At 41.4% G+C, this 13,451-nt stretch overlaps 1 protein-coding gene across 4 annotated transcripts in view; it reads left to right on the forward strand.

The window, feature by feature from the left end:
• Window positions 1–1,128: 1,128 nt before the first annotated feature.
• IL12RB2 (interleukin 12 receptor subunit beta 2) overlaps window positions 1,129–13,451 on the forward strand; it is a 91,969-nt gene continuing 79,646 nt past the window's right edge. For 3 of the 4 annotated variants that reach the window (XM_025358997.1, XM_025359006.1, XM_025359022.1), the window contains exon 1: window positions 1,666–1,753. The gene's annotated coding sequence lies outside the window, so the exon portion shown is untranslated. Of the gene's footprint in view, window positions 1,754–13,451 lie in introns of all 4 variants that reach the window. The other variant, XR_003115912.1, reaches the window with a different exon arrangement.

Below are 13,451 nucleotides of genomic sequence, written 5' to 3' on the forward strand. Positions count from 1 at the left end.
CATATACTGAGAACCATATATCAATACAGAAAAAATCAGCAAATTTAGGATGTTTGTGTGTTTTTTTGTAAAAATAAAGAAAATGACTCACTTTAAGACAACTTTTAAAAACTTTGTTACAAATGATTTTTACAATTATGTATCATCTCATTACAAAGTAATATTAAGATTCTACAATTTAAAAGATTTTAGTAAAATTATTCATGTAGATAAACTACTAAAGCCTGTAAACTACAATATGTCACAATCCCATAAAGACAATCTACTGTACATTGTTGATTCTAAGACGTACATTTTTCATATTTAACATCTCATTTGGGAGCGGTTTTAAGGTAATGCCCAGAAGTGTGGTATGTAGTTGTCCTCTTGTGCAAGCTCAGCAAACCTGGATTGGGCTCAGTGGACTGGAAGAAAACTCCAGAGACCACAGCAGGGGGACTTAAAAAAAAAAAAAAATCGATAGGTAATATACGTATGTCTAAAATCTAAAGTTTATTTAGAAATATCTAAATAAATAAAATCTCTAAACTAAATAAAATTTTAGTTTAAAAGATTCTAAATGTTGAGAAAGCATTGTCGTTGTTTACCTGGCCGTTCTTTTTATTTCTTACCAGTGCATAAATAATGGTATGTCTTATAATTAAGGAAGTCTTAGATTTAAAGGAATTTTGTTGACGGGCGCTGAGGCTCAGGCCTGTAATCCCCGCAATTTGGGGGGAGGCGGGAGGCAATTTGGGGGGCAATTTGGGGGGAGGCGGGAGGATTGCTTGAAGCCAGAAGTTTGAGACTAGCCTGGGCAACAGAGTGAGATTCTGTCTCCATAAATTTAAACAAACGTGTTTGTTTGCTTGTTTGTTTGTTTTTTTTTTAAGTAATATTGTCATAGATAAAGGCACAGCTGCTGACCCCTCTGCACTGTGGGCAGTTTTCCCTCTTCCCTGAGAGCACCGCTTGTAACATGGGACCTATACGGGCGTGGTGACACGCCATCTCTTCGGGTTTAAATTTTTTCTCATTTTTTAGATGGCAAATACAAATGTAAGTTCCAGTATGTTCTGCCCACACTCCAGTGGGCGGTCTTGTGAGCAGTCCACTTGGGAAGCTTTGGCGCTCAGGTATGGTAAGAGCTGGGCGGTGCAGAGCACAGAGAAAGGACATCTGCGAGGAAAGTTCCCTGATGACCGTCCACAAAGTGCCACTTCTCTGTGTCTGTGAACGCTGAGAACATGATTTTGTAGCGCCTATCATACAGGTGCATAAACGCACCTCACCTCGGTCAACCTTTGCTCCGTCTTGTGAGACAAGCTTTATTATCCGCATTTTACATGAAGGGAATCTGACCGTGGAGAGAGAATTATCTTGCTCAAGGCGACACAGCAGAGCCCACAGGTGGCAGAATCCCATCCGAGCCCGCTTCGACCCGCCGGGTGGAAACCACAGCGCCCGCCCCACTGCGTGTCCGGCGCCGAACTCGCTCACAGAGAAGCGAGCTCTCTCCGCCCGGCTGCTACCGTCCAGCCCCGGCCCCAGCCCCGGCCCGACCACCACTCGCCGCCAGCTCCCCGCACCTCGGCGCTGCAGCGCCCGCCCCGGAGTCGGTGGCGCGGGGGTGGCGGGCGCGGAGGCTGGAGGGCGGGCGCTGGCACCAGGAACGCCTGAGCACCAGCGGAGAGCGCGACACGTGCGGCCCAGAGCACCGCAGCCACCGGGTCCCCGCTGGCCTGGGACCGCGCCCGCGGGCAGGCGACACGCGGTGAGTGACCAGTGGCTCGGGGTGGGGGACAGAGAGAACCCCAGGATCCCTGACCAGCGGGGTGTCTGCGTTCCCGGGATTCCGTGCCTCGCGTCTTCCCGAGGAGACTTCGGGGACGTCTTCTCTCTTTAAGAAAACGAAAAAATATATATTATTTTTTTAAGTCTTGCAATATGATTTCAGATGGCTTCTCTTCATCACAGTCCTAACGCCCTGGGCACAGATGTTCACTTGGAGGTACTGGGTTGTGGTTTGGCTGGATGGAGGGGAGGGAGCGCGCTGACTGAGCCTCCAAGGTACTCTCCGGGCCGGGCACAGAGAGGTGGGCTCACACGGAAGAGAGGGGACGGCGACTGGGAAAGGGCAGAGGGCACCCCTGAGGGTCCAGCCTTGGTTCAGGCCCACAGGCGTGGCTCCCATTGCTTGAAAATGTATCTAATGTAAGATATTGGGGGGGCCTTCCATAGTCTCGGATGAGGGTGAACTATCCCTGTCTCAGCAGGCTTTCCTGTGACCTCTGGACTGACCCTGCTGGCCAGTTACTAGCAATGCTCTGGTGCAAGCAAATTGGCCAGCCTCAGTTTTCTCTTCTGTGAAATGCCTCTTCCTTTGTGAACTATGATGCCCTTCTCACCTCCCTGGGACACACTAAATATCAGTGTCAGCATTGTACAGGATTATGTATCTGTACCATTAGATTCAGGTCTTACAAATAGTAACCTAAAAGCATACAAATAGATCTTGCTTAAGAACAGGGGCCCGGCAGGGTGGCTCACGCTGTAATCCCAGCTACTTGGGAGGCTGAGGCAGGAGAATTGCTTGAACCCGGCAGGCAGAGGTTACAGTGAACCAAGATGGGGCCTCTGCACTCCAGCCTGGGCAACGGAGCAACAGAGCAAGACTCTGTCTTAAAAATACATGCATACATACATATATTTAAAAATATATAAATATATACATATTATATATATACATATTAAATATATACATATTAAATATATATGCACATATATATAAAGAACAGGGCAAAATTAGTCCTTTTTTCTCCATTTTTAAAACTCTAGATAATTGTTATCATCTACTATGTGTGTGCTCTGTGTAGATGAACATCTTTGTTGAGCACCTACTAGGTATTTGGTTCTTGAATATACATTATCTAATTCCTTAAAAACATAGTGAAACTGTTATTAGTATTCCCATTTTACAGATGTGGAAACTTACATGTTTCACACAGTTAGAGTTACAGGTTTCTGGCTCAAAGCTGTGTTCCTTCTGTTTCTACCTCTCTGGCTCAGAACCTTATACCCACCTCCACTTGAGCAAACAAATGTTGGATTCTCATTTTCCATTAATAGGAATGGTCCAGTGCCCTATTTCTCTGTCCAACACTAAAGTCCAACACTAAGGTCCACTAAAAGGACCTTAGTGGCTAAGAGCTAGCACTTTCTTCCCTATTTTAATGTGAAATCCTCAATACATTACACTATCTGTTAGGCACAACAGGCTCCAGAAGTTTGCAATATGCTCTTTTCCATATGTCATGCGTCTTGAATGTCATGATGGTTATATAAGCTGATAAATTCCCAAACTTTGACAAACAGAATCTTTCCTGTGTTAGAATGAGTTTTAGTGTGAAAAAAAATTCTAAAGCACATGTATAATTTTTAAGGTAGAAGAATCCTCCGAGTACAGTAGGTATGGGGCATCATTTCTCAATTGTGGACTTATTTTTGTATTGCTTCACCTGCTTTGCTCTCTACTAAATTATTTGTCATCTTTGTAATTACACTCAGAGCACTGCTGTCAACTCCTACATATAAATTTGTGCAGAATGGCCAGACGCGGTGGCTCATGCCTGTAATCCCAGCACTTTGGGAGGCCAAGGTGGGCGGATCACCTGAGGTCAGGAGTTTGAGAGTAGCCTGGCCAACATAGTGAAACCTCATCTCTACTGAAAATACAAAAATTAGCAGGGCATCATGGCACATGCCTGTAATCCTAGCTACTCGGGAGGCTGAGGCAGGAGAATCACTTGAACCCAGGAGGCAGAGGTTGCAGTGAGCAGAGATCGCGCCGCTGCACTCCAGCCTGGTGGACAAGAATAAAACTTCGTCTCAAAAAAAAGAAAGCCAAATCTCAAAAGAAGTCTTATACAATTTCCTTTGCTCTAGAAAGTTTCTAGTGCTCTTCACTAGTGTAACAGTGGTTTGTTTTTGTTTTCCAAATAAGTATTGAACATGTACATTTATGGTCAGTGCATTTGCTGGACTTAGACTTAGTGAATATAAAGAAACGTAAGGCCCAGTTCATGACCTATGAAGTCAAAATTGTTTGGGAAAATTTTGAGAATACTTAATATGTCTTAAATGATAGGTGGCATGAAGTTAGGAGTTACTGAATCTAGTTTTAATCAAATCAGTCTTTCAGTGGTAAACCAGATGAGAGGGCAAAGAGAGGAGTCAAAAGCAATGCCATCTAACTTAATTCTCGTAGTGTCACTGAAAAGAAGTTATACTGCCTTTTTTCTTATCATAATAATAATAGCAGGTAACATTGATTGAGCTCTTGCTATATACCAGGCACTCTGCTAACAGCTTGTCATTTAACCCTCACAATAATCCTGTGAGGTAGGTGCTGGTTTTTTGTTTGTTTTTTGTTTTTGAAACGGAGTCTTGTTCTGTCGCCAGGCTGGAGTGCAGTGGCGCGATCTCAGCACACTGCAACCTCTGCCTCCTGGGTTCAAGTGATTCTCCTGCCTCAGCCTCCCGAGTAGCTGAGATTACAGGTGCACGGCACTACGCCCAGCTAATTTTTGTATATTTAGTAGAGACGGGGTTTCACGTGTTGGCTAGGATGATCTCAATCTCTTGACCTCGTGATCCGCCCGCCTCAGCCTCCCAAAGTGCTGGGATTACAGGCTTCAGTCACCGTGCCCGTCTGGTAGGTGGTGTTCTTATTCCCTTTTTACAGATGAAGAAACTTAGGCTGAGTGGTCAAGTGAGGTAACATTGATTGAGCTGTATACAGGCCATACAGCTAGAGTTATCCTAGCCTAGACTTCGGTGTCCTGAGCATATCCACTGCTCATTTCATTGCTACTCCAGTTGCTCAGGAGGCTCTTCTAGGAGCTTGGACTGAGGTGATGAGAGTAAACATGGTTCAGTTCCTCTTGGAGGTAGTAGCTTTGTGGGTTCAACATGGGAGCCCTGAGGCTTGCTGAGAATAAATGAGGGGAGTAAGCCTATTCCTGCAGAATTTAAACCAGTAGAAGAGGGAAAGCAGTTCGACTAACAGAGCATCAAGCTTGGATTTTTATTTCTCAGGTGCTCATGGAGCGAGAAGGGAAGCATAAAATGTAACTCGAATCCAATTCTGGATTTATGTGTGGTTTTTCTGGGTTATCTTGGTCAACTTACAGATTTTTCTATCTGTAGAATAGGATACTAATCATTACTTTATGTACCTGACCAAATATTAACAACTAAATGATGTGCTTTGCGCAGTGATAAACTACTAAGTAAATGTCTACAAAACATTATTAAAATTAGAATCTTTTCACCTCTATTTTGCAGTTATATGCAGGAAAAGCAACATATTAAGTAAAATATCAGGAGATACTGAGATGGAGCGTTGTTAGTGTAGAGACTTCGACTGAATCCTTCATTTATATGAGAAACCTGGGGAAACATGGTGGGATGCTGATCACTACCCTTAGTTCTTTAATTCCCCTCCCAAGTGTGCCTCCAATTATCTTAATTGTGAAATTCTTAGAAAATTCTCAAAACAATGTAATTGTTTTAATATGTTAATGCCTTATAGTACTTTATGAAAATACTCAGTGGTTGCTTACAAGGTAAAGCAAAACTTGGCCAGGACTTTGCAAGTCCTGGATACCCGAGATCCAAGGATAAACCTCCTGCCATTGTCCATAAACAGAGACTTCCAGATTGAGGATGTCAAAGAAAAAACCTTTCCAATAAACTAAGGAAGAAAAGTTAGTGAAAGAGGTTTAATTTTCTCAATAAAGGTCAATTGCTATTTTTAAAATAAGGAAAAGAAGCTTTGAAGTATGAAGTTAGCTGCCATGGTGACAGAGGCAGAAATGGAGGAAACAGGCGTGGCGCCCGGGGCCTCTTTCCAGCACATCATCCTTCCCAGTAGAAGACAGCTTATTTTATCAACAGGTCTAGCAGGATACAGAGAGTGAATCAGAGAAGGCTGGAGTTTTTGAAGCTTTATTGAACACTTGCCATGAAAGTTTTAGGCTTATGGGAGGTATTCAAAGAAAGAAAAAATGCCATGTAGTTTATTTGAAAGTGTCTTGTTTCTCCAAGACTCCATTCATGTCTTGTTTCTTTCTTTCTTTTTACTGTTATATTGGATAAATGCTTGTTCAATCTATAGGATAAAATAGTTCTCAGTACAGACGATTCAGGGGTTGGGGTGGGATAAATTCATTTCAACTGTGATTTGTTTACACACAACATTTCAGGAGTCTATTATGTCAAATGGGATATATCTAAAATGGAAATAAAGACGAACAGAATTGACAGAAACAACATTCCAGAAAAAATAGAAGAGAGAAAAGCATAAAGGAAGTTTTTAAAAATAAGCTATAAAGAGGGAAAAGAGAAAGCACATTGAATTTGGGAAAAAAAAAAAAAAAAAAGGAACAAAAATTCGGAAGTCTCCTGAATTTGAGCAAGAAAAGAAAGTTCCTGTACTTGGGTGAAATTAAAGAGGAACCACAGGACTACAAACGCTTACCAGTGAAATTAGAGAAAATTCCAGGGAGCTTCATCAGCTGCACAAAAAGGAAAGCAGGTGTGTGTGTTAAATTTGGCTCATGTAAACAGTGCTTGGACTATTGAATAGAAAGAAGAAAAAGTAGAGAAGGTTGCGCGTTTTACTTTCCTTCCCCTTCAAGCCATTTAACATGACGTTATGAATGGGGCTGACTTGATGATGGGGCCTGATAGACGGACTTTTGCCCATGTAATGGCTTGTTACATTCTTTCACCAAAGGGTAGGCTTAGAATGAAAACCAGTTCATTTTCATGCCCATAACTCAGAAAAAATTAATGAAGAAGAGAAGGTTAGCTAATGGGTAACTTCATTTGATTATCCTTTTCCATCACCATAGTGGAATAGCATTAGACACAGTTACATATTGTATGTGCGCTGAGTTTTGTTGTTTCATCCTCTTTTGAGGGAAGTGGGCATCAGAAGTAATGAGTCAACCTTCTGAAGAGTAAAGCATTAGGCATTATAAATGCTTTACTAGATAGGTATCATAAAGATTGTATGTAAGGTGCCTAGCATCATGCCTGAAACATAGTAAGAGATCAAAAAATTGCAGCATTAATATTAGTATAGTGTTAAGATTAACATTATTTTTAGTATTATGCTGCTACAGTTGCTATTGATTACAAGCAGTCTCACATCTAGAAGTAATGTTGGATTAGAAATCAGGAGACTGCCCGGTCACGGTGGCTCATGCCTGTAATCCCAGCACTGTGGGAGGCCAAGGCAGGCGGATCACCTGAGGTCAGTTCAACACCAGCCTGACCAACATGGTGAAACCCCATCTCTACTAAAAATACAAAAATTAGCTAGCCATGTGTGGTGGCGCACGCCTGTAGTCCCAGCTGCTCGGGAGGCTGAGGTAAGAGAATCACTCGAACCCAGGAGGTGGAGGTTGCAGTGAGCCAAGATGGTACCATTGCACTCCAGCCTGGGCGACAGAATGGGACTGCATCAGAGAGAAAGAGAGAGAGAGAGAGACAGAGGTTCTGATCTGGATTTTGCTATTAATGTGAACTTGAACAAGTCCCCTCTTTTTTCTAAGCCACGGTGATCCATGTGAAAAGTAGGGAATAAATGACCTCTGAAGTGTTGTCTGTATATTGATCTGCTACCAGTAAAACATATCTCTGTAAGTAGCTTTGCAGGCAGAAGGGAAAAATTTTGTTCTTTGCCTCGTTTAGTCACCTGATCATTAACAACATGCATTTATATGACAACCAGCCTTGAGGCATACTTGGTCATTTGGTTGTCTGTGGTAGCCCAGACTGAAATGTCAGCTGTTGGAGGGGAAGGGAGCAGCAGCACACAGTAGTTACTAGTAACTCGTGTGGCTCCTTCCTCCCCTGACTTTTCAAGTTCTTTGATAGTCTTAGGAATTAAGATTTTTTTTACCTGGCCTAAGAAAACATACAACTCTAGTACACTGAAAATCATATGTGATTTAGCAAAGAAATACAAATGAGGGAATCAGCAGGGGAAATAGGAACCAGTCTCAGTGGGGTTCCTACTTTGTGCTAAGTATTCTCATGAATCCACGACACCATGGACTGTTCACAATAACTTTGCCTTAATCGTCACTGTAACTTTGTCGAGCTAGGTATTACTATACCTATTGTAAGGGATGAGGAAATGGTGCTCTCACAGTCAATAGCAGACAGCAGAACTGAGATTCATTCACCTTTTTCTTTTCCTTAATACCACTGTTTCCCTTGACCTTAATACGGTGCTGCAGAAGAATTTGGAAGTAGAAAGTTTTCCTGCCAGCATGAGATTATCACCTGTGAAAGGAAACTTAAGAGTTTCTTTCTTCCTAGCCTAGCACAATACAATTTTGAAGTAGCTGCATGCTTTGTGCTTCTCTCTAGAGCAATGGGGAAAGAGTCTGGTCAGGGAGTAATTGTCTCTGTCTTCCTGCCGGTTGGTGTATTTCTGGCTTGTTCCCGCCCACCCCACCCCCATTCCTGATCTGAGACGTTGTTTTCACCATCTGGAAACTGTCACAACTTGAGTGATGAGTCAATGACATAGCACACTCTTTGATTTTCTGATTCAAGATAGAGTTGTTGTTTTAATATTTACCCCCTAGGCAGGGTATGTGAAGGATGTTTACAGTTATAGGAGGTTTCATTTTATTGGAAGATACTTCATTTACTTGAAGGTCTTTGGGGATTCTGAACTTCTCATAAATGGAGAAGCTATTTTTACCTGGTAGTCAGAGAAAATCAGCAAGTTTGTGTTTGGATCGATGTACCATTATATAAACTCAAATTTTTCTTCCATTTTACCCATTTCATATACATATATATGTTTATATAATATACACATATATTTTAACCTATTTAATAATCGGACACAATATATATAACACATATTTCATATATATCCATTTTTTTAAATCCTTATAATTATCATCTGAGTATTTTACTATTTGGAGAATGTTATAGCTTCATAAATTGTGATCCATGTTGAAAATTTCTACAAAGGGGTGCCATAGATATCTTTTGCAGTTAGGAAGCAGAAACCTTCTTAATCCCTATGTAGCCATTCATTTAGTTATCTTCCAGTTCAATCCATAATTTTATCTACGCCAGAATATTCCAAATTTTAATGCAGCAGCTAGCATAGCTACTATAGGGGTAGAAAAACTCCCCTCCACCCTCCTAGGGTCTTGGTTGAGTCTGAGAATTAAGTTGACATTAGGTTAACAGGAAAAAAAATAATACAAATTTACTCAACAAATATTATGGGACATGGGAGACATGAAGAAACGAAGACCTAAAGAAGTAGTGAGAGTCAGTTACTTAAATACTGGATTGAGCAAAGAATAGTAAACTATAAAAATGTGACTAAATTATGTGGGGGTGCTAAGGTTTGTACAGAATTCTCTTGGTCTCAACTTCTCATCCTTGAAGATAGAGATGTTGTTGACTTTCTTTCTAGTACAGGGAATGTCTTTCATATGGGAATTTTACCTTCTTATTTTAAGAAACAGCAGAAAAGTCAAAGTGATCTTCTTGCACCTGCTGTTTTTCAAGTACCTTTAACTCCAATCGTCAATATGTCAGAAGAGTATATTTTAACACCTTTTCTAATACAACAAAAACTTAATCCAATCCCAATGTAGTAGAATAAGATTTAATGTAAGTAGTTTTAATGTAGTTGCATTAAACTAAACTAGAAGTAAAATAGATGAACACACACACAATTTAAGTTTTATCCAGGACAGCACATGCCTACTATGTGCCACAAATTGTGGCCTCTGCCCCTGAGGAGCTTGCAAGGAAATGGAGGAGATAGATAGGTATCTAAATAAATTAGTTCTCTTTAATTATGGTACGTGATAAGATAGGAAGATGCCAGGGTGCTCTGAGGATACTGGTAGGAGGGTTCACTCTGACCTGAAGACATAAGTAAGGCTTCCTGAAATCTGACCACTTCTTTCCATTGCCACTACTACACCTGATGACCACATCATCATCATTTTACCTGTGCCTCTGCAGTCATTTCCCAACTGGTCGCCTGCATCCACCCTAGTCTCCAGAGTAGTGTGTGTGTGTGTGTGTTAATGTCACTTGTATCTTGTTACACCCTCAATTAAAACTCAATTAAATATGTAAAATTCCTAATTAAACACCAGTGGTTTCCCATATATTTGAGAGTAAAATCTAGGCTCCCTTTTTTGGCAAACAAGTCCATAGTAAATCTGGTTCCTGACATCTTCTCTAATTTCATCGCATACCATTCTCCCTGCAGTCACTTTCTCCAACCACCCTGACCTTATTTCTGTGCCTCTCCCTTGGCAAGCTCGTTCCTCTGCCTCCAGGCTGTGCATTCACCATTCCTCTGTGAGGAAAAGTGTTCCCACATCTTCGGTTGGCCAGCACCAATTTTAGCCCAAGCTTCGCCTCCTACTAATGCCTTTGCTGACAAGTCTCTATCCTCCCCAGGGTCTCTCCTCTTTTATGTCCTTCTTTTATTATTACTGGGTTGTTGCTTATATTTTTGTTTTTTGCCTCTCTACTCCAGGATGTTGTTTCCATGAAAGCTAAAATCCCTTCTGTCTTGTTCTCTACCATATCCCAAGGCCTTGGCACTTAGCAGCTGCTTAATACATATTTATTGAATGAATAACTGAATGAAAGGTGTCTGAACTGAGTTTAGATGGATGAATAAGACTCACCCAGTCTAAAAATAGTGGCAAAGTAAAGAGAATGGCATGAAGAAAAGACACAGAGGCATGAACAGGCATGAGACGGGCAGGGTTATAAGCAGCTCAGTGTCACTAGATGGTAGTGTCAGAAGAGAGCGGTGGTGGATGTGGCTGGTGATAAACACAGAAATTAGCTCACAGAGGCCATTGTATTCCATGACCTTGGACTTTTGGTTTAGAGACGGGGAGACCGGCAGATTTTGGCTTAAATCTGTGCTTCTCAAATGTTTTAACAATGACTCACAAGAAATAGATTTTATGTATCTGTGAACTGAGATCCATCCCCAGCTTTTAGACACTGTCACATTCGTTGGCTCCTGGCTCCTTCCTCCACTTCAAAGCCAGCAGCAGCAGAGCGAGTCCTTGGTACATCATATCTCTCTGACCCACTCTCCTGCCTTTCTTGTACACTTTTAAGGACTCCTGTGATTATATTGGACTCACTTGGTTAATCCAGAATAATCTTCCCATCTCAAAGTCCTTAACTTTAATCACGTCTCCAAAGTGTCTTTGCCATGTAGGGTAACCTGTTCACAGATTCTGGGAATTAGGGCATGGACATCTTTGGTGGGCCATTTTCCTGCCTACCACAGGGATGTTTATAGGGAGTTTTCTAAAGATCATATTCCTTTCCCTCCTTCGCATCTTTCTTTCAATAGACATTTATTGAGTACTTACTGTTTCCCAGTGTTAAGTGCTGGTATTCAACAGTGAGCAAGGTAGTCAATGTTCCTGCTCATATGGGGCTTATATTCTAGTATAGAAGACAGATGACAAACAAGTAATTAAGTAAATAAATGAGGTAGTTACAGATTGTGCCATGAAGACAATAATAAGGTGATGAGTAAAAAATCAACTGGGGAAGACCACATTGGTCAGGGAGGGCGTGGGAGGGATAGAGACAGTGGTCAGGGAGGGGCTTTCTGGGGAAGTAACACATAAGCTGAAATCTAAAGGGTGTAAATACGTCAGCCACACGAAGAAGCTAGGGAAGAGGATTCTAGCAGAGGATTTGGAAAACGTGAAGTTCTCTAGGCAGCAAAGGGCATTGTTCAAGGAACAGTCTGAAGGCCAGTGTGAATGGAAAAGAGTGAACCAGGCAAAAATGTAAGTGATGATGGCAAGATGGGAAGAAGTGAGGCCATGCAGTGGCTGAGAGACTGTGTGTGGTGTGGGCTGTGGATATTTTTCTAACAGCAGTAGGGACCTGTTGAAGGATTTCAAATAGTGGTGGTGTGCAGCGGGTAACGTGATCTGATTTATGTTTTTCAAAGGTAGTTGGCTATATGAAATGGCTTAGAAAGGGCAAGGATGGACTGGAAAGACACGTTGAGGGCTAGCATAGACTAGGGGAGAGATGACAGTGGTTTGGACTAGGGTGAAGGGACAGTTGGAATGGAGAGAAGTGCATTGATCTGTAAAATATTTTGGAGGTAAAGTTGACAGGACTAGAGATGGTTTAGCTGTAGGAAATGAGAAAAAGATTGGAATCAAAGATAGCTTCTAGGTGTTTTTAGCCACTTAGGGATGAGAATATCATTCACTAAGATAGAAAAGGCTGAAGGAAGAACCAATTTGGAGAAAGGGTGACAAGAATTTAGACTGAACACCTTAATACTGAGAATCTGTTAGATATCTAAGAGGTGATGCAAAGGAGACAGATGGATGAGACTGGAGCTCAGGGGGATGTGTGAGTTGAAGATCTACTCTGAAATCTTTAGCTAGCAGATAACATCTAGAGCCAGGGGACCAGGTGAGATCACCTACAAAGAAAGTAGAAATAGAAAAAAAAAAATACCTTGAGTGTGCTAAGGTCCTCCAAGAGTTAAAAATCAAGAGGAAAACAAAGGGTAGCCAGCAAAGACTTATGCTAATATGCTAATATTATTTGGAGTTTCCCTGAATGATGACTAGGCTAGAGGTAGGGGAAACAAAGAACCCCACAGGGACAGAAGTGCTGTGTCTCTAGCACTTAGTGTACCTAGCACATGAAAGGCAGCCATCCATATTGAATGAGTAAGTGAAATTTTCTGAAACTCTTCAATATTTTCTGGCATATGTCTAGGTATGGGGTTAAGAGGTAAACTTTTGCTTTGCATTGGCTACTTTTTAGTGGACTGACACCACAGAACTTCCCAGCCTACTTTATGATTTTTTGGCCTATCTTTAATAGAATTTAAAGAATTTGTTACTGACCAGTAGAGCCATTCCTTAGGTTTGAATTTGAAACAGATCAGAATTGCCAGCTTATGTTTTCTGACCTATTCAAGATAAAATCACTCTGTAAATAAGTAATTAAAAAACAAATAAGTAAACGAGCTTCTCTAGAAAACCCAAACAACCCTTGGAATTCCTTTTTTACTGCCAAAGAGATCAATCTTTTACTAAGTTCCAGATGGGTTATGAGCCATTTTTCAATCTACTGATTCCAGAATCACATGACTGGATCAGAAACTCTCATTAGTCAAACTACTCTGTGTGGTTTGATGATGAAGCCTTATTTAGAAGGAAAAGAAGAATAAAAGTGTTCTGTGGGACTAAGTCTCAGATAGGTTAAGCAACTTGCACATGGTCTCAAGTATTTAAACTCAGTGCTAAAGGACCCCAAAGCCCATTGCTGTGGCCTGAATGTTTATGTCCCCCTCAAATTTATATGTTAAAATCCTAACTGTCAATGTGATG

The sequence above is a fragment of the Theropithecus gelada genome, chromosome 1, assembly GCF_003255815.1.
Source record: "Theropithecus gelada isolate Dixy chromosome 1, Tgel_1.0, whole genome shotgun sequence".
Classification (NCBI taxonomy): Eukaryota; Metazoa; Chordata; class Mammalia; order Primates; family Cercopithecidae; genus Theropithecus; species Theropithecus gelada.